Consider the following 26,497-nt stretch of genomic DNA (forward strand, 5'->3'; position numbering starts at 1 on the left):
GTGGGGTCTAAGAGAGCTGCAGCCAGACTCAAACACAACTGCTCACACAGCTCAGCTGCCTTCACCTGTGCTCCTGACGCTGACACATTGCAGCCCCACATCCCCCTCTGCCCCTTCACAGCCCCACACCCCCCTGTCCTCCCCGCACTCCCCATCAGCCCATCCCACCTCAGTGCTGCCTCTGTCTCTTCTCTCCTCTCCCCGTCCCAGCGCCGGCCTCCCCCGGCCTCCCATTGGGCAGCGGCAGCTCCGCCGGCTCCGATTGGCTGAGCTGCAGTGCGCGGGAGTGGCCATTGTGGGGGGGGGCAGAGGGGGATGTGGGGACTGCTTCCCAGTTGAGACTACCTCAGCTTTCTGGTCAAGGCATCGACATTGGTGAGTTTTCCTTTGCTAATAACTTTTGACTAAAAAATAACAAAAAAAAAATATAAATAAATGCCACAACACAAAGCAGAGCACACACACAAAAACCCACAAAAACAAGGAACTTGGATTTAATGGATGCTGAAGATTCAACACTTGTGCATTTGTCATGTGAGTTACTTATTTCTTTTGCCCTTAGTTTGGACACAAATGGCATTATTTTCTTCACAGTAACAGAAATGGGAAAAGGAACTGAACTTCTGAAGTTCAAACTTCTGGGTTGTTTTTTTTCTTTTTCTTTTTTTTTTTTTTTGCCTCTTGGAGACACCTGTATTTGGTGGTGGAATGGAATTCCCCCATCCCATTTTAGTGCAGATTTTGTTGTGCTCGATGTGGAATAAACCCTACCCAGCCTGTTCCGCACCGTTCCCTCTGTTTGCAGTACGTAGCCTTTCAGGAGTGTTTATTTGTCATTTCTTGTTCTATGTGACCCTCTGTTTGGCTGACTTTCTTTTTAATTCCGTGCTTTAATCAAGCATGTTGTGAGCTTGTTAGTGCACCAATTATTCTGGAGGGCCAGACTCAATAAAATGTCAGGCTGAGAAGTTGTTTGGCTGTGTTATGTGGGACAAGACCAAATTCATATAGAATCCAGCCCCAGAGAAAAGCAAATGTAGCCAAAAGGACTTGAGGGCTGAGCTGTAGGAATGGAAGCGTCCTCTGCTGTTTGAAACAGAGGGCTTTTCTAAGCTGTGTTTCAGCAGAAACCAGGTAGTGCTGGGAACAGGCAACTATTGGCAAGGGCTCAGTGCAGCTCTTCCCTCACCCTGCACCACGACTGACAGCATGCTCTGTTTTCTCTCTCCAGACTAAGTTCTCCCAGTAAGAGGGCAGAGTCAGCAGCTGGCAGTTGGCGTTCCTGCTTCTGCCTGGGCAAACCATCTCCTGTGGCCGAGAACCAACTGCAGAGCAGTGCCAGGGAGCCCTCTGAAGCTGAAGTCTTGGTCCTGGCAGGTAAGGGTGCAAATCCAGCTTTCAAAACACTGCTTGTCAGCAACACAGGTAGAATTCATGCTTTCAGTGGGCTTGTACCTCTTTCTGTATTCCTGCGTTCGAGCCGTGCCTGACATCTTTGGTTGACACTTGTCTTTCCCAAATGAGTCTCGCAAGCTGCTTGAAACCTGCTTGACAGGCAGCACCAAGCCTTTGCCTCCTTGGATAGTGAAAGTTTACACTAACTGCTGTGTATCTACTCTTTCCAGGTGAATCCATCCCTTGCCAGTGCAGGAACACCCCGGCAAGTAGCGATGATGCACGGTGTGCTTCCATCAATGGAGTGCAGTTAGGATGCATGAGTCACTGCAGTTCCAAGGACAGCCTTTCACGTGACAGCAATGATGGAGAGAAGGAGGTCTGACCTATTCAGTTTTGAGCCTCTCCATGCAGGAAAACCTTGCGGTTCTGGAATGTCTTCACCTACGAAGGTAGTGAGTGATTTGGAGCAGAGGCCTTACAAGGAGCAGCTGACGGTGTTGGGATTGTTCAGCCTGTAGAAGAGGAAGCTCAGGGGAGACCTTATAACTCTCTATAACTTCCTGAAGGTAGGTTGTAGTGAGCTGGGGGTTGGCCTCTTCTCTCGAGTAATCAGTGATAGAACTAGAGGGAATGGTTTTAAGCTGCGCCAGGGAAGATTCAGGCTGGACATTAGGAAATATTACTTCTCAGAAAGGGTAGTCAGGCACTGGAATGAACTGCCCAGAGAGGTGGTGGAGTCACCGACCATGGGAGTGTTCAAGAAACGTTTGGATGTGATGTATGGAATATGATTTATCCGGGAAGTATTGGCAATGGTTGGACCAGATGATCTTCTAGGTCTTTTCCAACCTTGATAATTCTGTGATTCTGAGCTGAGAAGCTTTTCTTGCTCAAGTCCTGCTTCCAAGTTTAACCACCTATGGGGAAGTAGATGTCACTTTTCTAGTGTCCTTCAATTCCGTGTCCGCATTTTCCTAAAAGTAAAAGAATTTGGAGGTAACCAGCTGCAGTGAAGTGAGCGATTTCAGTGCCTGTTTCTGATGGTGGCAATGAGTTCAGAGGTCATACTTAATTGACGATTCCTGTTTCCATTCTGACAAAGGATGTAGTTGCAGCTGACTTCCTGAGGCTGCCATACGTGGTGGTGACACAGCCTTGGGCTTCTTGGGGATTTGCATGACTCCCACCTTTCCTTTCTGTGTCTTGCAGGTCAGCTGGTGCTGGAAGCGGCCGGTATCTGAGCAGGAATGAAGGTGAGTGCAGGAGCAGCTGCTGAGGGGAGGAAGGAAGTCCATGCTAATGAGCTCTGAAGCATCTGCAGGTACGGTACCAAAGGAGGCAGCAGTGATGCAGGGGGCTCCCCAGCAGGAAGCTGGCTGATCCAAATGCTTGCTGAGAGTTTGGAAGCCCAAGCCCTTATGGTCTCTGTAAGGGTGGCTAATAAAAAGATGTTAACCAAGATGGTGGTAAATAGTCAAAGGTTGTTAGCAAAGGAAAACTCACCAATGTCAATGTTTTGACCAGAAAGCTGAGGCAGTCTCAACTGGGGAGCAATCTCCAAGAGATGCTGCCTCAGTGGTGGTCAGCCTTTAAATGAGGTCTCAGAGGAGGTGGAGTCGAGGTCCACCCTTTCTGTGAGCACAGCTCCATTACTCTCACCTGTGCTCCCGCAGCTGACCCAACACTTGCCTCAGCTGATTAATCAGAGGTTCAAGGTGTGATTTCCCATACAATCTCTAAGCTGAAGGCAGCATCTCCTTGATCTGATGGTGGTGTGCCTGAGTGAGGGAGTGATCCAAGCTGGATGCAGAAGAGTCATCTTGATTTCTCTCCTATTTTACTTCAGATGACACCTATTGGGTGTTGGTTTCTTAAAATTTGGATCTAGGAGGTGGCCTCTCCCTTTGCTTCTGGTGAAAGCTGCAGCAGGAGTAGAAGACAAAGAGGTTTTCTTGGTGGCAGCAACACCGATTATTTGATTCAAATGTAGAACTGTGATGAAAATGCTGAAGAACAGATCTGCCTCAAAGACATGCTTGATCATATAAGGAATGAGCATGTGATCCAAGACAGCCAGCGTGGCTTTAGCAGGGGAAGGCCATGCCTAACCAATCTGGTGCTCTTCTATGATGGAGTGACGGCATTTGTGGACAAAAGGAAGGTAACAGATGTCATTGACCTGGACTTGAGCGAGATCTTTGACATGGCCCTCCACCACATCCTTATCTCTAAACTGGAGGGATGTGGATTTGACAGGTGGACCACCTGGTGGATAAGGGATTGGTTGAAAGGCCACAGACAGAGGGTGGTGACTCATGGTTCGATGTCCAGGTGAAGGCTGATAACAAGTGGTGTCATCCAGGAGTCTGTCTTGGGACCAGTGCTTTTTAACATGGTTATCAGTGACACCAGTGATGCAATGGAGTGCACCCTCTGCTGTTTGCTGAGTGGTGCGGCTGATGCAGTGGAAGGAAGGGATGCCATTCAGAGGGAGCTCAACCGAGAGGTTGGCCTAGGTGAATCTAATGAGGTTCAAGACAGAAAAGTGCAAGGTTTTGCACTTGGGCTGGAGGAATCCCAGGCATTTCTACAGCCTGGGAGGAGCAGTCCTTAAGAGAAGCCCCGCAGAGAAGGACCTGGGGGTCCTGGTGGATGAAAAACAGAACGTGAGCCATCAGCGTGCTCTTGCAGCTCAGAGAGCAAATGGTCCCCTGGGCTCCATCAGAAGAGGGGATGGCCAGCAGGGACAGGGAGGCGATTGATCTTCATGATCCTTGAGGTCCCTTCCAGCCCGGGCCATTCTATGATTCTGTGATTACACTCACTGACAGAAATAACGGCAGCTGTACAGAAGCTGGATATATTTTGGGACAGTTCTTTTAACCAGCTGATTTTAAGACCTTGCCCAAGTCGTGAGTCTTAATTGCATGTCAGAAGAAAGCTGGGAAAGTGGTTATTGCTCATTCTTTCTCATTTGCTGATTCTTTCTTTAGTGTTCCTTTTCCAAAGGAGATTCTGGTGATGGAAGCAGTTGAAGAAAGAACCAAAGCAGCTCTTGCCAAGAGTGCTTGAAGTCCCTGTGGAGAGAAGCAAAGAACTTGGGCTTCCTCTGGGATGCTCCCCACCATGTCTCAGGAAGGAGACCAACTGCTGTTCCACTTTCTGCTCTGTGTGTGGAAAGGTACGTCTGGGTTTCTTCTGCTTGTTTTTTCTTTCTTTTTCTGGCTTTGAAGGAGAAGGGGTGGAGCAAGGGGAGACCCACTGGTCATTTGTTACCTCAAGAGCAGGATGGATTTTACATTCACTGTGAAAAACCTGGGCTAGTAGCATGGGCATGTTTCAGGCTGGACTCTTCTTTTGCTGCTTGGTTTCCTTTTGGCTACAGGGAGACAGCTGTCTAAAGGTGTGTTTTCAAACCCACTCTCCAAAACCATGTTTCATTGTTGCAGGTGGTTCAGTGTGCTCTTGCAGTGCAGATGCTGTAGTTTGCTGTAGAATCTGAATGGTTTCTGTTCCTAGGGGAGGACTGGGAGGAGGTAGTGAGAAGAGAATTCAATGCCTGAGGTGTATCTTAGTGAGAAATGTTGGCATGAGGTGCTGAAAGTCTTGAGCTGTCAAAGGCCAGTGAGGCTCAGACTCCTTAACCTGCTGGAGCAGGGTGGAAGCAAGGAGTGGGCACTGCCGTCCCACAAGCGGCACTTGGTTCTGGTCTTCCAGGTCTGTGCTGGCCTGGATTTCTTCTGAGAAGTTTGTTGGAGCTGCTTGGAGTAGTGAAGGGTGGGGAAGAAGTGCTGCTCAAGAGCTAAGGCTCGGCTTGATTATTTTGGATGGATTTAACCATGGTATCTGAAGACATAGTTTCCATCAGAATGATCCCAGCATTGTGCAAGTGTCTCAGCTGAAGCCCCTGAGCAGATGTCTGAGACCACCCGCCTCCTCCAGATGAGCCATAGGAAAGCTGACTGTGCCCAGTAATTACAGCTTCTGCAGATTGAATGTGCTTCCAAGTGTTTTCCTTAGTGATCAATCATGTCCCAGCACTCTGATATTCCATCTCTGTCACAATCTGGAGCATCTCTGCAAACCTTGGGTGCTCATTCCCACCAGCGTTTCTTCCTTTCTCTCTTTAGAATCAGTGTGGTGCAGTTCCCTGTGTTTGTGAGCAGCAGCCAGCAGGCTGCAAGAGATCCAATGGCAGCTTTCAGCACACAGAGGGATGTGATGGGGACAGACTGTCCTTACCGCCATGCATAAGTGAGTTTTTATCGTCCTCTCTCAAGAAGTATGAAAGAATAGAGTTTGAATGATACTTGTGAGCAGGTGCTGTGCTGTAGGGGATGTCAGGTAACCATTCCTATGGGGGTGCAGGAAGGAGCAGTGAAAGTGATGTATTAGTTTGTGTTTTGGCTGTTAAAGAGGAGTTCCATTTCTGGAAGCAAAACTATGGGCTAAGATGGAAAACAGAAGGGAGAAGGCTGATACCTGGATAGTGGGCTGAGCTTTGGTGACTGCAGCCATTTGCAGTAGAAGTTTTGCTGTTTTGCACAGTGGGGTTCAGAATGGGAGCTGATGATGAATGGGAGCTGCTCGAGGGACAGACTTCCATGTACAAGTTCCACTGCCTCAATGACTTTCTTGTAGCGAGGAACCCCAAACTGAACATAAGACTTGAGGCGCAGCCTCCCCAGTGTTGAGTCCAAGGGGATGATTACCTCTCTGCTCCTGCTGGCCACACTATTTCTTAGACAGGCTAGGATGCCGTGGGCCTTCTTGGCCACCTGGGCACACTGTTGGCTCATGTTCAGCTGAGCATCGACCAACAGCCCCAGGTCCATTTCCTCTGCACAGTCCTGCAGCCACTCAGCCCCAAGCCTATAGCGCTGCATGGGGTTATTGTGGCCAAAGTGCAGGACCTGGCACTTGGCCTGGGTGTACCACATCCCATTCACCTCAGCCCAGTGAGGTTGATCCAGCTTATCTAGATCCCTCTGAAGGGGCCTCCCTTCCCTCAGGCAGATCAACACCACCTCCCAGTCAAAAGACAAAAAGAGAAGAAAGCAGAAATGAAGAAGGCTTCTCTGAGAGCTGCCCCTGCACCTGCAGAGGTGAGTCCTTGTTATGGACAGACACAGCTCTTGTTGTCAGGGCCTCCATCTGTGAGACATGAATGAGACTGTAAAATCCTGAGGGAAGTGGTGTCCTGGTTCTGTACTTGCTTTTTTCCTTTGCAGTTTTTGAAGTGTTGCACAAAATGAAGGATAAATCTCTAAAGCAGGTGGTCGGGATGCTGGCATGGTGATGTTACTTAGTAATTAGTGCTATTATTTTGTAGTATATTAATAGTTTGCTAATAAACAAAAAACAAGGGGGGGAGGAAGGCGTTCTGATAACAGAGGATGCTGAGAAGGCAGAAACACTGAATGCCTTCTTTGCTTCTGTCTTTAGTGAAAAGGCTCTCCCTCAGAAATCCCAGACCCTGGAGGTTAATGAGAGAGTCTGGACAATAGGAGATTTCTCTTTAGTCAGGGAAGAGGTGGTCTGTGATTGCCTAGGAAACATTAATGTCCATAAATACATGGGATGGGTGCATGGGGTGCATCCACGGGTGCTGAGAGAACTGGTGGAGGTCATTGCTGAGCTGCTCTCTGTAATCTTTCAGAGGTCTTGGAGAACTGGGGAGGTGCCTGAAGACTGGAGGATGACCAATGTCACTGCAGTCTTCAAAAAGGGCAAGAAGGAAGAGCCAGGTAATTATAGGCCAGTCAGCCTCACCTCTGTCCCAGGGAAGGTGATGGAACAGCTTGTGCTGGATGCCATCTCCAGAGAACTGGGTGATAAGGAGGTTATCAGGAGTACTCAGCATGGGTTCACCAAGGGGAGGTCGTGCTTGACCAACCTGGTGGCCTTTTATGAAGATGTCACTAGCTGGGTGGACGGGGCTAGAGTGGCAGATGTAGTCTACCTTGATTTCAGAAAGGTTTTTGATACTGTCCCCCACGACATCCTTATAACAAAGCTGAGGAAGTATGGGATAGATGAGTGGACAGTGAAGTGGGTCGTGAACTGTCTGACTGGCAGAGTGCAGAGGGTTGTCGTTGGTGGTGCTGAGAGGGGATTTGATCCAGGTTTATAAATACCTGAGGTGTGGGGGCCATAGTGGCACGGCTGGTCTCTTTTCAGTAGTGCGTGGGGACAGGACTAGGGGTAATGGGCTGAAACTTCTGCATAGGAAGTTCCGCACTAATGTGTGCAAGAACCTCTTTACGGTGAGGCTGACGGAGCACTGGAACAGGCTGCCCAGGGAGGTGGTGGAGTCTCCTTCTCTGGAGATATTCAAGACCCGCCTGAACACCTACCTGTGCGATGTGGTGTAGGGAACCTGCCATGGCAGGGGGGTTGGACTCAATGATCACTAGAGGTCCCTTCCAACCCCTACAATTCTGTGATTCTGTTGGAAGGTGGGAATGCAAGAGAGAATATTCTGAGCAGTAGCTGTGGAGCGAGATAAATGGCATGAGAAAGCAAAGCTGAGAACTAAGGAAAGCTCCAGAAGAGAAAACAAAGTCCAGTAGGGCATATTTAGAGACAGGTGAAGCATCCATGAGTGCACTGAGGAGTACTAGGGTGCTCTGGAATGTCTCTTGGGCTCCCTACAGCACACATACTTGCTCTGGGGCATGTCTGGATGTCTGTAGAGCTAATTGTGGGGCCCTGAGAAACGTCTGGGGCACATTAGGGGGCACTGGCTTCCATGTGAGTGTTCCCAGGTTCCCAGAAGTCAACAGGGAAGCCTTTGGAGACCCCTTGAGAAGACTCAGTGGGGCCCTAGAGTGATGTAGCAGCTTGTGTTGGTTGCATCTGCTTGGCAGGGAAGCGATTTCCCTGGTGAGAGCTGAGTGACTGGAAGGTGATTTCCTTGGTTTAATTAATTTAATTACCTGGATTATAATTAAATAACACTGTTCAGCGTTCATTAAAGATTTCTTTTTTTTCCAAAGTACTTCAGTTGTGCAGCTGTAGCAGCTTTGCTAAGATATATCGAGTTTATTCAAAATTCCAGTGATGCTCCTAAAGCACTTGAAGTGCATTTGAGGGGGGGAGTGACAAAACAGCTCTGAGAGACACATCATCAGATCAGAACATGGGAACGGTAACTAATAGCAGAGATTCTGATAAGAATATTGAAGTTTTCAAATTACCTTTTCTTAAAGTTGTATTTCACCAAGTTTCATCAATGTGCACACTGAAGAGCTGACTTGTTATCTTTCTTTTTATAAAAAATCATGTGTTACAATTGAGAGCAGAAGTTATAGGATGGAACATTCTCCAAGTAAAGTGCAAAAGACATTTCTTCATAGTTCCAATTAATGTCTTATGTTTTGTTCAGACTCACTAAATGATGTATTTCAGGGTACATCATGTGGGAATATAAGAAGACTATTCAGAGCAGAAGCTGCAGAGCAAGATGAACGACATGAGAAGGTAAGGCTGGGAACCAAGGACACAGCTTTTGTGTCACTCAGCCACCTGTGGCAGAGGTCAGGATTTCTGCAGGGATGGGAAATCATCCCATCACTTAGTGCCTTACAAGGAGCTGAGAAGCTTTTCTTGCTCAAGTCCTGCTTCCAAGCTTAACCACCTACAATGAAGTAGATGTCACTTTGCTGGTGTCCTTCAATTCCGTGTCTGCATTTTCCCAAAATCAGGAGGTAACCAGCTGCAGTGAAGTGAGCGATTTCAGTGCCTGTTTCTGATGGTGGCAATGAGTTCAGAGGTCACAATTAACTGACGATTCCTGTTTCCATTCTGACAAAGGCTGTAGTTGCAGCTGACTTCCTGAGGCTGCCATACGTGGTGGTGATGCAGCCTTGGGCTTCTTGGGGATTTGCATGACTCCCACCTTTCCTTTCTGTGTCTTGCAGGTCAGCTGGTGCTGGAAGCAGCCGGTATCTGAGTAGGAATGAAGGTGAGTGCAGGAGCAGCTGCTGAGGGGAGAAAGGAAGTCCATGCTAATGAGCTCTGGAGCATCTGCGGGTCTGGTACCAGAGGAGGCAGCAGTGATGCTGGAGGGCACGTGGTGAGTGCGTGGACAGGGTGGCACAAACGTGTGCGTGTGCTGAGGAGTTGGGTTGCACACAGGTGCACACAAAGGGGTGTTTGTGGAAGGTGTAGGCACGTACGTGTTCCCAGGGGTGGTTTGCACACGTCTGTGAATACAAAGGAGGGCACACGATGTGGTGTGTGCATGGAGGTGTGCAAAGCAGGCAGGGTGGCACACGGGTGTGCATGTGCACATGGATAGGGGAAGGCTGGGGTTACAGGTTGACCTGTGCTGAGGTGAGTGGGGGCTCACGGTGTTGCTCAGTGGTAGATTTGTTTACACTGAGTGCTAACAGGAAACTCGCACACCCTTTTTGTTTCAGCTGTGCCAGCGCTGTGATCCCTTGCTGCTGGGATGTGCTGTTGGAAGGATGGTGTGCATGCCGAGCTCCCATCACTTCCAAGCCCTACAATTCTGTGATTCTGTGAATCAAGTGTAGAGCAAAAGGGATGTTTGGGCCAGGTGACTGTAAGAAGGCTGGCTGCTTTGGATGGTGGCAGCTGATGGAAACAGGTGCTCTGGGGACCGTTCAGCTTTTAACAGAAGACAGGGGTCCTGCAGGAAGAACGACTAGGTTCTCAAAAGGCTTCAGACGTGCACACAGAGTACATCTGTCCTGCCGTGCCGTCTCTGCTTCTTTTTGATGAAAGCATTTTCATGACCACTTGTTGTGGCTGTTGCTTGTAGAAGGAGGAATGTTAGGTGCAGTTCTCACTGAGAACTTCTGCTAGGATTTCTGTGTAATTTGAATCATGAGTGTTAGCACAGTGAGTTGAAGGAGGGCCCCGGAAGCAAATTTGTTGCTGTTGAAGCACTGTGTGATGAGCAGGTGCGTGGTAAGACGTGCTGGCAGATGTTGAAGCCACTTTAAGATTGAGGTGAGAAGGAAAGGCGATGAAGGAGCTGATGGCAAAGAGCTTCCTTAGGAGTCTTGGTGCTTGCATGGGATTGTATCCGATCAACTTCTTGTGTGCTGGTGTCCATCTGTGGTTTGTGGAGCAGTTTTCATTCCAGGGTCTGTCTGGTAGGACTGTGGCTTGGGCCAGGCCAGGGCGAATCCAGTGTGCTTTACTCTCGTTCTTAGTGCTTGTTTTTGCTCAGGTGTCAATCCTCACAGAGCAAGGCCTGAGGGTGGGGTTTGCGGAGAAAGAGGACATGCAGGCCTTGTGTGACACCCACGGAGCTGCAGCGAGGCTGCATTGGTGTAAAACAAGGGAAATGCACAGAGATCTGAAGGTGGGTTTTGGGCTCGACTTATGCCAGAGGGGATGTGCGTGCTCCTTTACAATGTGCGTTTTCTGCCTACTGTATGGCAGGTGGGCTTGGAAAGTTGTTTCCGTGTTTCTGTTGTTGGGAGAAGCAGATATCAACTCTTCTCTCTATTGAAAGATTTAACAAAAGAGCCTCTCCTTGCTTCTTAGTGTATGAATCACAGAATCATAGAATCACCAGGGTTGGGAAAGACCTAAAAGAACAGTCCAACCGTTCTCTTATTACCAATAGCTCCCAATAAACCACATCCTTCAACACAACATCCAGTCATTCCTTGAACACCCCCAGGTGGGATGGCTCCACCACCTCCCTGGGCAGTCCATTCCAGTGCCTGGCCACCCTTTCTGAGAAGTAATATTTCCTAATGTCCAGCCTGAACCTCTCCTGCCGCAGCTTGAAACCATTCCCTCTAGTTCTATCAGTAATGACATGAGAGAAAAGGCCGACCCCCAGCTCACTGCAACCTCCCTTCAGGAAGTTTTAGAGAGCAATGAGGTCTCCCCTGAGCCACCTCTTCTCCAGGCTGGACATTCCCAGCTCCCGCAGCCTCTTCTCATATGGCTCCATTGTGTTCCAGACCACTCACCAGCTTTGTTGCCCTTCTTTGAACACGTTCCAATGCCTCAGTGTCTTTTTTGCAGTGAGGGGCCACAAACTGGAAACAGAATTCGAGTTGTGGCATCACCAGTGCTGAGTACAGGGGGACAATCGCCTCTCTGCTCCTGCTGGCATCAGTGTTTCTGATACATACATTCTCATGTATGTAAGTGTCACATGTGTGACATCCTTTTTGATGGAGTTCCGTGACGGGAGTTCAGTGGATTTGAGAGCTGACTTGAAGCCTGTGGGCATCACCCAGGAGTTGGGGTGAGAGGATGAGGCGTAGGAACAGGAACCTCTTTGGTCGTTATTAACTCCCAACTTTTTGGTCAGGAATCTCTGTGTGTTTTTTTATCATGTAAAGAACAGAGTCATTGTGCAGCTTGTGAATGAATTGATTCACGCCTGCTGATTGGTGCTGTTCTCTACAGGGAGCTGCAGTGGAAATGGACACTTGTGGTCCACTGTCTGCCCCCCTCCCGCATGCCCAGATCAGCCAAGTTGTCAAGGCCTGGCTCTTGGTTGGTGAATTGTGCCAAGGTCAGAGAGTTGGATTTTCTGGGCTTTGAGACACGTCTTCCAGATGCACGTTGTGTTATTTCTGATGTGTTGACCTGTTGAGGTCCAGCCCCAAATGAGGATTCAAGTACTACCACCGCAGGAATGGTTTAGATTGGAATTGGAATGCAGAAGGCTGAAGCCAGCAGGAGCAGGGAATCCATCATCCAAGGGCTTGGGTGCAGCTCTTCTTTGCTCAGTTGTGGAAGCATCGTAAAGTTGCTGGGCGGACAGGCATCATGTAGCCTGAGACTCAGCATGACTTGCAGCAAGTGGATGGGACGGTTGTGCTGTGTGTGTTATTCCATGACTGTCTTAGCCCTGCTCACTGACCTGCTCTTTCTCTCTCCTCTCCTCGCCCTCCACCCACTGCCTCGGTGCAGCTTTTGCTCTCATTTCATCCGAGCAAAGCGACAAGGAACTGCTGCAGATAGCTTGAGGTGATCTCACTGCCAGGTACGTGCCATGTTTTGTCCCCACCGCATGGTTTTGCAGGCCGTGTGGCACCGTGTTTAGTAACACAGCCTCATGCAGCTTTGATGTGACCCTGGTCACGGGTGGGTTTCTCCACTGCCCTGCAGCTCAGCCCTCAGAAGGGCTGTCTCTCAGAATGGCCGCCCTAGACCCCGTCCCCATCTCTGCTGCCCTCCCCGTCCCTTCAGCTGTTCCCGGTTCGGGCCGGGCGACACCGGGCAGGTGGGTGAGCGGAGCGGGGCAAGATGGCGGCAGGGAGTGGGGTGTGAGGGGCAGGGCGGGGCCTAACGGGGGCGGGGGGCAGGGCTAAGGGGAGGGGAGAGCAGGGATTGGTGAGAGAGGGAGCCAATAGGAGGTAGAGAGGAGTTGGGCACAGGGTGATGTTAACACCCCTTTGTGACGTCATAATGCCCCTTTGTGATGTCATAATGCTTCTTTGTTACATCATAATGCCCCTTTGTGACATCATAATGCCCCCTTTGTGACTTCATAATGTCCCTTTGTGACGTCATAATGCCCCTTTGTGACGTCATAATGTCCTTTTCTGATGTCATAATGCCGCTTTGTGATGTCATAATGCTCCTTTGTGACGTCATAAAGCTCCTTTGTGACGTCGTAATGCCCCTTTGTGACATCATATAGCTCCTTTGTGATGTCATAAAGCTCCTTTGTGACGTCATAATGCCCCTTTGTGACATCATAATGTCCTTTTGTGACGTCATGAAGCTCCTTTGTGATGTCATAATGCTTCTTCGTGACGTCATAATGTCCCTTTGTGACGTCATAATGCCCTCTGTGACGTCATAATGCGCCTTTTGACGTCATGATGCCCTTTGTGACATCATGAAGCTCCTTTGTGACATCATAATGCCCCTTTGTGACGTCATAATGTCAGTTTCGGATGTCATAATGCCCCTTTGTGATGTCATAATACCCCTTTGTAACGTCGCAGTGCTCCTTTGTGACGTCATAAAGCTCCTTTGTGACGTCGTAAAGCCCCTTTGTGACGTCATAAAGCTCTTTTGTGATGTCATAAAGCTCCTTTGTGACATCATAATGCCCCTTTGTGACATCATAATGCCTTTTGTGACATCATAAAGCTCCTTTGTGATGTCATAATGCCCCTTTGTGACATCATGTCCTTTTCTGATATAATGCCCCTTTGTGATGTCATAATACCCCTTTGTGACGTCATAATGCTCTTTGTGACGTCATAAAGCTCCTTTGTGATGTCATAAAGCTCCTTTGTGATGTCATAATGCCCCTTTGTGACATCATAATGTTCTTTTGTGATGTTATAATGCCCCTTTGTGATGTCATAATGCTTCTTTGTTACATCATAATGCCCCTTTGTGACGTCATAATGTCCTTTTCTGATATCATAATGCCCCTTTGTGACGTCATAATGCCCCTTTTTAAAGTCATAATGCCCCTTTGTGACGTCATAATGCTTATTTGTGATGTCATAATGCCCCTTTGTGACATCATATCACCCCTTTGTGATGTCATACTGCCCCATATGAAGTCCAGACAGAGTCAAAACTTATGGACCTGCACGAGGATCGCTTTCAAGACAGTGGCTCTGTTGCTTCAAGCCTATTTGCTTCGTCCTGCCGCCACTCTACTACCAAATATCAACAACCTCTTTCATGATTGAACTTCCAAACATTTCACACTAACCCTTGTGTTTCTATGCCTTCCTAGGTGATTTGAGCCCTTGTCAACCCCAATGATCCAAACCAAGTAGTGATGTGCAGTGTGTTTCCATCAATGGAGAGTTCTTATTAAGCACAAATCGCTGCAATTCGGATGACAGCCTTCCACATGGTAACAGTGATGGACACAAGGGGCTCATCCATGTTCATGATCTCATATCTCCTGGCTCTGCTGAAGATGCTGACCTGAGCCTGCCAGACACCACAGTCACCTGCCTGGATTGTGACCCAGCGCCTTTGCAGTGCTGCCCATCCCAAGCACAGCCCGAGTGCCCCAACAGCAGCACCACCATGCAGGAGCAGGGCAGCATCAGTGAGGTGAAGCTGAGCATCTTAGATGGGGACTTAGAGTCAGGCTGCCAGTCCCAGGCACCAGGCAGCAGCACCAGCTCTGAGCCACTCTCATCTTGACAAGAGGAGTCCCATCTTCACCCTTGACCTCTCAAGCCCTCCTGTCTTTTATTGAATAAAGTCACTCTCATGCTCAGTCATCGCCTTGGCTGCATTCCGAGTCTTCATTCACAGGGATTGGGATGAATGCAACAAACAGCAAGGCAGCTCAGCTTGCAATGCTATGGCTGTGGGGTTCGTGCAGGCAGAGCTCTGGGTTCCCATTTTGCCTGGCTTTAGGATGTCTGCAGCATTTTGTATGGGAGCAAATAATCTCTAGCATCCAGGTTGCTGCTCATGATAATCCCAGTCTTCCTGGCTGTCGCTTTGTGATACCTTTCAAAGCCTTTTGATACTCTTTGATGCCTTGGCTGCTCCCTAACACCTCTGTCCTCCTGCCATGTTGACTCATGTCTCCCACTTTTAAGCTGGCTTTGCAGATCATCTCCAGCCCTGTCATCATCACGCTGCAGCAGGAGGTGCTCACCTGGCCCAATGTCTGGCAGTACAGCTTGTTCTGCAGATGAGCAGCTGCCTCCTCATCTCTTCAGCTACAGTAGTTTTTCTCAGGGCAGTTAGATGCAGTCATGCTCCTCTGGATTTGGTGTGTTAAATCCATGCTGCATGGCAGCAGTCAGTGCAATACAAAGGTGTTCTGTGTGCCACAGCATTTCTCCAGGGGAAATGAATCCTAGCAACAGTCTCGAGGAGTCTGTGAGCCTGAGATGCTCAACCAATGAGAGCCATGAGAGCATCACCTGCATTGGGTTTAGGGCATAGAACAGAATTAATGTCACTGACTGGTGTGCAATTTCTCCCTTGCCAACAGGGGATCTGCGCGCAGTATTGCAGTAATGAATAAGCACTGCTGCTATCGCTGCCAGCTTTGCCTAACTAGAAATCTTTGACTTTGAGAGTTTCTCACACAAGGGGAGAGGGTAAGAAAGTAAAGAGGCACAGAAAACTAAGGGAAACTGCTCTTCTTTATCTTACCTATAAAAATTGATACAATTGATGCTGTCGTGCATTTTTTTTTAATTATTTTTATTTTTTTTTTTGCCAATGTCAGTTACATTGTTTTAAAATATCCACACACCAAAATCTGACTACCAAGCAAATGTAATGAAAATGAAATGAAGGTGAGTTAGCGGAAAGCACAAGGCCATATTATATTAGGCTCTAGCAAATTTACAGGCAGTCACTGCACAAAGAGGTAGATTTGAGTTGCACATTATATGATTCCCACAAAGATTAAGGAAATCTGAAGCTTTCAATATATTTTTTTAATTCTTTTTTCATTTCATTTTTTAAACACCTGACCCAGACCCCAACTCTCGCAGGAGCTGTAAAGATAACAGCATTAACCTGCATTGTAACTCTAGATTAATAGTCAAGTGCATCACTCAGCCAACAGTTGGGACATAGAATCCTATTGCCCTCATGTAATCACTACTTAAACAAGAAACAGTGAAATTCATTGAGATATTTAGTCTGAACTCTTCCACTGGGGTCATGACTGAATGAGTTCCAAACTTGTGCTGAATGTCATTGCTGAATTCCTTTCTTTCCCATTCAGTACTGTAGCCAACTAGAATAAAAAACAGCAAAGTTCAGATGGGGATAATCCAGGTTGGAAACCAATACAAAGTGGAGGCAACAAATGGTATATTTTTCATATCGAATCTATGCAGTTCTTAGAGCATCAGCAGTAAGAAATTTGGATGAGATTAAATTTCTGTAGCTGTAGTAACCGTTTTGAAAATGGTCCTCAGAGATCCCTAGCTGGAAAGCACTGGGCCTATTCATCCTATTTTAAATCTATGGGAAGAAATTATTCTGAGTGTTGAAAGAGTGTAAAAATAAAACATTTCTAATTTATTCACCTCTTTTTAAAGTACTTTCAGACATGGTCTGTGATACTACCTTAGATTTCTTTGTATATTTGAATGAGGGTGGTTTGATGCTGGCACAATCACCTTAAAAGACTCTTCAAGATTATTTACCTCTGCCTTAGAAATCTATCAAAACTGCCAAGAATTAAACTGTAGGATGAGGAAGCCTGCCATTTCTAAGATTTGTGGTACTAGCAATTGACTTACGTTTTGCCTTGGTGGAGAACAGGCTGTGCATGGATACACACATGATTTCTCTAATTGTTTGTAAAGGAAAGAATTTCCTCAGCCTTTGTGAAAGCCAGCCTAAGTATCAAAATGGACCTGAGCCCATGCTCAGGAGCAGCAGTTACTGGTTACTGAATGCCTTTAATGCTTGTGGTGCTTTACAAAGTTCAACTTGCTGAGTATCATACTGCTTTCACATTATATCTAATGCAAATTTTAGGAACCCACTGCTGGAGGCAATGGAACAGAAAGGTATGGGGTAAGGGCACAGTAGGTTTTGTATCCAGACACCTGTGATGCAATCCACAGACAGATGGTAGGTATTGAACTGTCTTACTAACACAGTATTCCTTGGCAATATGATTGATGGTTGGACTTGATCTTTTGAGGTCTTTTCCAACCTTAATGATTCTTTAATTCTGTGAATACTGAAGACTTCTTTTCAGTATGGCTAGGAAAACACTGGCTAAGTTGTTTGGTTTGCATATATGAAGTTGGGACTGCCAATGGCACAGCTGTGTCATTAGAAAGGGTGGCAGGAATACCCTGAACACGTCTACTCCCTTTCTGTCTTCTCCATCTCAACTCATGCTCCCTGTGACACTAACAGACAAGATTTAGCAGGCATGGTGGTGATGGTTGGATGGTTGGATTAGATGATCTTAGTGCTCTTTTCCAACCTTAACGCTTCTGTGATTCTGTAGATATGCCGTACAAGTCTTACCCTTATATTAAATTTAGCTAGAGATTGTTGGGAATTAACATTTTTGCCTGAAATTTCTCAGAGAATCCCTTGTGCAGGGCCAGCGAAAGACAATGTGCTCAATGGGATTTCAGCAGTCTACTGAAAGAATGGGAGGTAGTTGTTTGAGGAGTTACTTTGCTCTGTCAAAAAGCTGTACTGAGACTATATCTAAAACTATGGGATGCACATAAGAATGTACCCTACCTCTCTGCCTAGGGCTGGTCTACATAGGGAGTCAGAAAAAGCTGAGCAGCAAGACAATACCATGAGTATCGATTTGCCTGCTTAAATTGGCAGGCATTTCAAGTGTAGACGTCAACTCTTCTCTCATAACAAGTACGGCATGCTTCTCTCTACGAGACTACCTTACAGGGACATGTCTTTGACTGGGCTGATTTTGCCTTCTGAATTTTACTCCACAAAAGAATTTCAACAGGTAAAAGTTGAAATGACTGCAATGCTCGTTTATACAGTGGTGTATCCATGCATCCATGTTGACATTTCTATCTTCAAGGTTACTGTGAGATGGGAATCACTGATTATAGAATTATTATTATTATTATCCCTGTACATAACTTAAGATACACCAATCAATTTCCATTCATTTAGTCTCTTTCTAGCAGAAAACTGAACAACAGTAATAACAACAAAAAGAGCCTAAACGAAACAAACTACAAAGGAGGCCAGAATGAATGCCTTCTGAACTGAGTATCACTGAAAGTTTTTCTTTATTGGCTACAGTGTGATATTTTTCTCCACGTTTTCTGCTCTGATTAAAACCACTTTCATCTTCTGTGATGTTAGCAGTGCGTGGGCCTGTAGAAAAGCATGCACACAAATGAAGACTAAAGCTGCATCTCTGCTCAGCAGTGCTGGCAGTTCACCATCAGTCTTGTCTCTGTGTAACACAGAGAGGGAAACAAGAAAGGATGCATTGTCTCAGCTATTCAAGGCATATCATAGAATCACAGAATGGCCTGGGTTGAAAAGGACCATAATGATCATCAATTTTCCTAAGACCACATCCTGGTCTTAATGAGCAAACACTTTATCACACTGGGCAACCTGTTCCAGTGCACTGCTACTCTTGATGAGAAGAAATTTATTCTACTATCCAACCTGAAACTCCCCTAGTGCAACTTGAGGCCATTACCTCTTGTCCTGTAGCTGAAGATTTTTAGTGCCAATTTTCATTGCCATGGATTAGGTTAACAGAAAGGAAACAGGACCCCAGTGTCTGTTATCAGATATCAGGTGGATAAGTTTCTGTTTATATCTACTGAATTCTCTTTTTGATAGTCGTAGAACCAGAGGTAATGTCCTTAAGTTGTGCCAGGAGAGGTTCAGTATTAGGAAAAAATGATTCCCAGATGGGGTTGCAATGCTTTGGAACAGGCTGCCCAGGGAAGTGGTGCAGTCCCTGATATAGCACTGAGGGACATGATTTAGTAAATCATGTAATCTTTAGTAAAGAAGGAAGCAAGAAAAAGACTACATTAAATTCATTCATTCTTAGCAGAAAGGAAACAAAGAAAAGAAAGAATTTTTAACCTGCTGTTAGCCATGTTTGGAAATAAAAAATCACTGTTTAGAAATACCTGGAAAGTAAGTACACCATTCTGGAAAGTCAAATAAATGTGGTGCAAAGCAAACTGTCTCTGGCTTTGCCAAATCAGGCCTTCATTAGCCAAAGGATCCCTCCCTTTTTCTCGTAGCGATAAAGAAATTCCTTTTATGGTTCCACTATTTTCATTAGTTATTTTGGGAAGATTATCTCCAGTCCAACAACTCAAAGGTTTTGGGATGTACCTCTGGTCCCAGTTCACCTTGCTGAACCTGTCAACAAAACTAACATCACCTGTCACAGAATGATAGAATCATGAGAGCTGGAAAAGACCACTTAGATCATCCAGCCCAATCATCAGTCCATCACCACCATGTCCACTAAGCCTCCTCTCCTCCTTCTTCACTGACCTTGGTGACTGCAGGGCTGTTTGTCTCACATCATTCTTGCTCATAGCTCTCACATATGCTATGCAGTGGTTTGAACCTTCCTTAACAAAGTTATCACAGAAGTGCCAGCAGCATCACTCCTTGACTCAGCTTTGGCCAGCACTTGAACTGGTTCTGTCTGACATGGGGCAACTACTGGCCTCTTCCTACAGAGAACAACACTGCAGCCTCTTTGCTGCCACAGTCCAGACATTAGACATGTAATACAACCTGAGAAAAATATACAACTTGAAATTATGTAGTTCTTTTATTGAAAATCTCTTTTTAAACCCTGTGTTTGTCTCAGTATTTCATGACCTCTACCACAGTTCTCTATTTCCCTCAGCATCACTTTGCGTTTGTCTTCTGAATGTCATGCTTGGATCTGAATTGATAAGTGAAAAAGCTGCATCTGACAGTCCTTTCCAGATGTGCCTGTTTGACTCCAGCTGGTGAAGTTGTTTCTCAAGACTTGCTTCCTCTCATTCATGTTCTTTCACACTGAACTGTAAAATCAGCTCCCACCTCCCGGTCTTTAGGATAAGTGGCACCTTTTTGAATTTCTGATGGGTTTCAGCTTGAGCGAGATGCCATGAAGATGAACAGCAGGAAGTCAGTGAGAGAATTGTTTAAGGATATTGAAAATGAGAGATGGTTGAGTGTCAGGGAGTCATTTGTTTCCTCAAGGCATAATATATCCACAGGATAAACTTTCATCTCCACTGATCACAGCAAAGTGGTGGTGATAGTTAAAATAGAAAAGCAGGTTTCAGTGTAACAAAACGTTGCTGGAAAAACTAAATAAAAGCCAATACTTGGCATTACAATTCAGGGCAGATAGCAGGCCAAATCTTCACTGAGCTGAGAAGGTAGCAGGATCTTTGGCAGGTACAAGTGGAGTTCAGACACAGTATTCATGTGAATGATGTTATACCAAGAATACAGATTATTTCCTCAATAATGAGAAAGGACAAATAGAAGCTGCTTCACCCCATCTGAGGTCAGGCTGTTTCCACACATAGGAAAATTGCAGGTAAGTGGAGGGGATTTTATCTAAGTGTAGGAACCAGGGGTGAAAATGTTGATTTTCTCCTCTATGAGAAGGGCAGAGCCAGCCATGCACACCCACAGAGTTCAGAGCTTTTCATTGCTTCTTCATTTTTAAGTAAAATCATAGGGAAACTGTCAGACAATCAATGTGCAGAAGTGGTACAATCTCTTGAAAAGCCACTTACAGATCTGCAAAACTTGCAAATAACAATTTTCTGTTTATCCAATTGTTTTCCCATCTCCAGATAAGACCCCGTGCTCTGATCCATTTTTTGTGCGTGCATCAACAGATTTACAAAAAGAAACAAGTCAGCAACTGGCAATTTATTCAAGGTGTTGAAAGTATCAGACAGTTGGTAGATTAGAAAGCAAACTGATTCCTCCAGAATTTCTTGGGGGACTCTCAGGAAATGGGATCCAGTAGGAGCTGGTCTGAAGTGGGGACTACTCCATTTCTAAGGAACTGTACATCAATGAGGAACTAGTTCAATGCTTTCTCAATCAAAGAAAAACCTGACTTCAGTACACGTCTGACCAAATGCCCAAGCTGTACAAACCTAAGTCAAGGTGTGAATGCAACTCTCTGAAAGGAAATTTTGTCATTTATTTCATTTATTTCATTAGTAAACATGGAAGTTTGGTGGCCCTTCCAGGCAGGGGGGCTGGAGCTTCATGATCCTTGGGGTCCCTTCCAACCCGGGTCATTCTGTGATTCTGTGATTCATTTCTCTGCATTGACAAGACTATCTGCCTTGTGTAAGCAGAAAGAAGAGCTGCTGGAGAGGAGCTCTGCTGAGAGGGACCTGGGCGTCCTGGTGGACGACAGATTGACCATGAGCCAGCAGTGTGCCCTTGTAGCCAAAAAAGCCAGGGGTGGGTAAAAGATCTAACACACATCTCTATGATGGGGGTGGCCCAATCACAAGCAGTGCTGCGCTCAGTTGTTCTGCTTGCCTGCTCCTCGAGGAGTTAGGAGAAATCTATGCCTGTTGCGTGTTCGAGTGCGTGTGCAATGCCATGTGGAGGGCTTATCGCAATAAAGATTGGCGGATTTGCTGCGTAGACCGGTAAGAACTCAGATCTGCGTTGTGCTTCCTGCGGCACCAAACGCCCAACAGTGGCAGTTCCGTGTATTGGCCAGCAGGTGGCAGCAGAGACCACGGAAAGAACGTCTGCGGGACAGACCCTGGGGATCCGTTCTCTTTTGATTATAGGGGAAATATATTGAAAGCTTCAGATTTCATTAATCTTTGTGGGAATCATATAATGTGCAACTCAGATCTACCTCTTCGTGCAGTGACTGCCTGTAAATTTGCTAGAGCCTGATATAATATGGCCTCGTGCTTTCCACTAACTCACCTTCATTTCATTTTCATTAAATTTGCTTGGTAGTCAGATTTTGGTGTGTGGATATTTTAAAACAATCTAACTGACATTGGCAAAAAATTAAAAATAATAAAAAAATGCACGACAGCATCAATTGTATCAATTTTTATAGATAAGATAAAGAAGAGCAGTTTCCCTTAGTTTTCTGTGCCTCTTTACTTTCTTACCCTCTCCCCTTGTGTGAGAAACTCTCAAAGTCAAAGATTTCTAGTTAGGCAAAGATGGCAGCGATAGCAGCAGTGCTTATTCATTACTGCAATACTGCGCGCACATCCCCTGTTGGCAAGGGAGAAACTGCACACCAGTCAGTGAAATCAATTCTGTTCTATGCCCTAAACCCAATGCAGGTGATGCTCTCATGGCTCTCATTGGTTGAGCATCTCAGGCTCACAGACTCCTCGAGACTGTTGCTAGGATTCATTTCCATAGAAGGTCAATTACCAACCTCTTGTTTTTAGGTCTGCCTTGTACTTTTCTGCGGAGAGAGAAGGGCAATGTTTCCAACAGTCAGTACATTCATTCTGTCCTGTGCTGGGCTCTACCCACCCTGTGTATTTATCTTGTGCTTGTCTCAATTCTACCCATGTCAGAATGCCCCCAGTCTGAACTTAACTCTGTTCAGCAACTTTCTTGGTGCAAAAACTACTTATACAGCTGTTTTACAAGAGGGTTATACATTCAGTTAGGGCCTACACTATGTACTGAAAATACTGGAAACTTCCACTGCAAAAACACAATCTACCTCTCCCATCTGTGCAGCCTTGCAGACCCAGAGCACGCCAGGTTATTTCTGCTTTCATAGCATTTGCATGCTGTAGGGTGAGCACAAGGTTCTGCTGCTTGATTCTTCTGCAAGAGCTGCCTACTGGCAAATGGTTGCAGGGATGGAGGATGTGACAGAAAGCATTTGTCTCCACAAGAGCAGAGTTACATTCAGTGCAGAGTGAGAGTCAGGTTGGTGTGGAAAAGCACTGACACGCTGGGGATGATGCAGTGCTCACATGTCTAACACTCACAGACATTACTGTCAGAAGGATGGTGCTGTGTTGTGCTTCTACCTTTGGCAGCCCCTGGAGAAATGCTGTGGCACACAGAACACCTTTGTATTGCACTGACTGCTGCCATGCAGCATGGATTTAACACACCAAATCCAGAGGAGCATGACTGCATCTAACTGCCCTGAGAAAAACTACTGTAGCTGAAGAGATGAGGAGGCAGCTGCTCATCTGCAGAACAAGCAGTACTGCCAGACACTGGGCCAGGTGAGCACCTCCTGCTGCAGCGTGATGATGACAGGGCTGGAGATGATCTGCAAAGCCAGCTTAAAAGTGGGAGACGTGAGTCAACATGGCAGGAGGACAGAGGTGTTAGGGAGCAGCCAAGGCATCAAAGAGTATCAAAAGGCTTTGAAAGGTATCACAAAGCGACAGCCAGGAAGACTGGGATTATCATGAGCAGCAACCTGGATGCTAGAGATTATTTGCTCCCATACAAAATGGTAGAGATCTTGCTGCTGACATCCCAAAGCCAGGCAAAATGGGAACCCAGAGCTCTGCCTGCACGAACCCCACAGCCATAGCATTGCAAGCTGAGCTGCCTTGCTGTTTGTTGCATTCATCCCAATCCCTGTGAATGAAGACTCGGAATGCAGCCAAGGCGATGATTGAGCATGAGAGTGACTTTATTCAATAAAAGACAGGAGGGCTTGAGAGGTCAAGGGTGAAGATAGGACTCCTCTTGTCAAGATGAGAGTGGCTCAGAGCTGGTGCTGCTGCCTGGTGCCTGGGACTGGCAGCCTGACTCTAAGTCCCCATCTAAGATGCTCAGCTTCACCTCACTGATGCTGCCCTGCTCCTGCATGGTGGTGCTGCTGCTGGGGCACTCGGGCTGTGCTTGGGATGGGCAGCACTGCAAAGGCGCTGGGTCACAATCCAGGCAGGTGACTGCTGTGTCTGGCAGGCTCAGGTCAGGAGCTTCAGCAGAGCCAGGAGATATGAGAGCATGAACGTGGATGAGCCCCTTGTGTCCATCACTGTTACCATGTGGAAGGCTGTAATCCGAATTGCAGCGATTTGTGCTTAATAAGAACTCTCCATTGATGGAAACACACTGCACATCACTACTTGGTTTGGATCTTTGGGGTTGACAAGGGCTCGAATTATCTAGGAAGGCATAGAAACACAAGGGTTAGTGTCAAACGTTTGCAAGTTGAATCATGCAAGAGGTTGCTGATACTTGGTAATAGAGTGGCGGCAGGACGAAGCAAATAAGCTTGAAGCAACAGAGCCACTGTCTTGAAAGTGATCCTCGTGCAGGTCCATAAGTTTTGACTCTGCCTGGACTTCATATGGGGCAGTATGACATCACAAAGGGGTGATATGATGTCACAAATGGGCATTATGACGTCACAAATAAGCATTATGATGTCACAAAGGGGAACTATAATGTCAAAAAGGGGCATTATGACATCACAAATAAGCATTATGACGTCACAAAGGGCATTATGACATCACAAAGGGGCATTGTGACGTCACAAAGGATCATTATGACGTCACAAAGAGACATTATAACATCACAAAGGGGCATCGTGACGTCAGAAAGGGGCATCGTGATGTCAGAAAGGAGCATTATGACATCACAAAGGGCATTATGACATCACAAAGAAGCATTATGACGTCACAAAGGGGCATTATGACATCACAAAGGGGTGTTACCATCACCCTGCGCCCAACTCCTCTCTCCCTCCTATTGGCTCCCTCTCCCACCAATCCCCGATCTCCCCTCCCCTTAGGCATTGAATTCTCTTCTCACTACCTCCTCCCAGTCCTTCCCTAGGAACAGAAACCATTCAGATTCTACAGCAAACTACAGCATCTGCACTGCAAGAGCTCACTGAACCACCTGCAACAATGAAAAACGGTTTTGGAGAGTGGGTTTGAAAACACACCTTTAGACAGCTTTCTCCCTGTAGCCAAAAGGAAACCAAGCAGCAAAAGAAGAGTCCAGCCTGAAACATGCCCATGCTACTAGCCCAGGTTTTTCACAGTCAATGCAGAATCCATCCTGTTCATGAGGTGACAAATGACCAGTGGGTCTCCCCTTGCTCCACCCCTTCTCCTTCAAAGCCAGAAAAAGAAAGAAAAAACAAGCTTCTGTACAGCTGCCGTTATTTCTGACAGCGAGTGTAATCACAGAATCATAGAATGGCCCGGGCTGGAAGGGACCTCAAGGATCATGAAGATCAATCACCTCCCTGTCCCGGCTGGCCATCCCCTCTTCTGATGGAGCCCAGGGGACCATTTGCTCTCTGAGCTGCAAGAGCACGCTGATGGCTCACGTTCTGTTTTTCATCCACCAGGACCCCCAGGTCCTTCTCTGCGGGGCTTCTCTTAAGGACTGCTCCTCCCAGGCTGTAGAAATGCCTGGGATTCCTCCAGCCCAAGTGCAAAACCTTGCACTTTGCTGTCTTGAACCTCATTAGATTCACCTAGGCCAACCTCTCGGTTGAGCTCCCTCTGAATGGCATCCCTTCCTTCCACTGCATCAGCCGCACCACTCAGCAAACAGCAGAGGGTGCACTCCATTGCATCATTGGTGTCACTGATAACCATGTAAAAAAGCACTGGTCCCAAGACAGACTCCTGGATGACACCACTTGTTATTGGCCTCCACCTGGACACAGAACCATGAATCACCACCCTCTGTCTGTGGCCTTTCAACCAATCCCTTATCCACCAGGTGGTCCACCTGTCAAATCCACATCCCTCCAGTTTAGAGATAAGGATGTGGTGGAGGGCCATGTAAAAGATCTTGCTCAAGTCCAGGTCAATGACATCAGTTTCCTTCCTTTTGTCCACAAATGCCGTCACTCCATCATAGAAGAGCACCAGATTGGTTAGGCATGGCCTTCCCCTGCTAAAGCCACGCTGACTGTCTTGGATCACATGCTCATTCCTTATGTGATCAAGCATGTCTTTGAGGCGGATCTGTTCTTCACCATCTTCATCACAGTTCTACATTTGAATCAAATAATTGGTGTTGCTGTCACCAAGAAAACCTCTTTGTCTTCTACTCCTGCTGCACATCTGTGCTTTCACCAGAAGCAAAGGGAGAGGCCACCTCCTAGATCCAAATTTTAAGAAACCAACACCCAATAGGTGTCATCTGAAGTAAAATAGGAGAGAAATTAAGATGACTCTTTTGCATCCAGCTTGGATCACTCCCTCACTCAGGCACACCACCATCAGATCAAGGAGATGCTGCCTTCAGCTTAGAGACTGTATGGGAAATCACAGCTTGAACCTCTGATTAATCAGCTGAGGCAAGTGTTGGGCCAGCTGCGGGAGCACAGGTGAGAGTAATCTAGCTGTGCTCCCAGAAGGGGTGGACCTCGACTGCACCTCTTCTGAGACCTCACCTCATTTAAAGGCTGACCACCACTAAGGCAGAATCTCTTGGAGACTGCTCCCCAGTTGAGACTGCCTCAGCTTTCTGGTCAAGGCATCAACATTGGTCAGTTTTCCTTTGCTAATAATCTTTGACTATTTACCACCATCTTGGTTAACATCTTTTTACTAGCCACCCTTACAGAGACCATAAGGGCTTGGGCTTCCAACTCTCAGCAAGCATTTGGATCAGACAGCTTCCTGCTGGGGAGCCCCCTGCATCACTGCTGCCTCCTCGTGTTCCGTACCCG

The 26,497-nt window shown here is 46.7% G+C and overlaps 1 long non-coding RNA gene across 1 annotated transcript; it reads left to right on the forward strand.

The window, feature by feature from the left end:
* The first annotated feature begins 5,339 nt into the window (after positions 1 to 5,339).
* On the forward strand, positions 5,340 to 8,861 carry LOC146754273 (uncharacterized). Its single transcript, XR_014939046.1, has 3 exons — positions 5,340 to 5,652; positions 7,058 to 7,145; positions 8,809 to 8,861. It is a non-coding gene; the product is annotated as an uncharacterized LOC146754273 (long non-coding RNA).
* The last annotated feature ends 17,636 nt before the right edge of the window (positions 8,862 to 26,497 follow it).

Source organism: Coturnix japonica, chromosome W (genome assembly GCF_054131305.1).
Source record: "Coturnix japonica strain WE chromosome W, WE-NBRP24, whole genome shotgun sequence".
Taxonomy (NCBI): domain Eukaryota; kingdom Metazoa; phylum Chordata; class Aves; order Galliformes; family Phasianidae; genus Coturnix; species Coturnix japonica.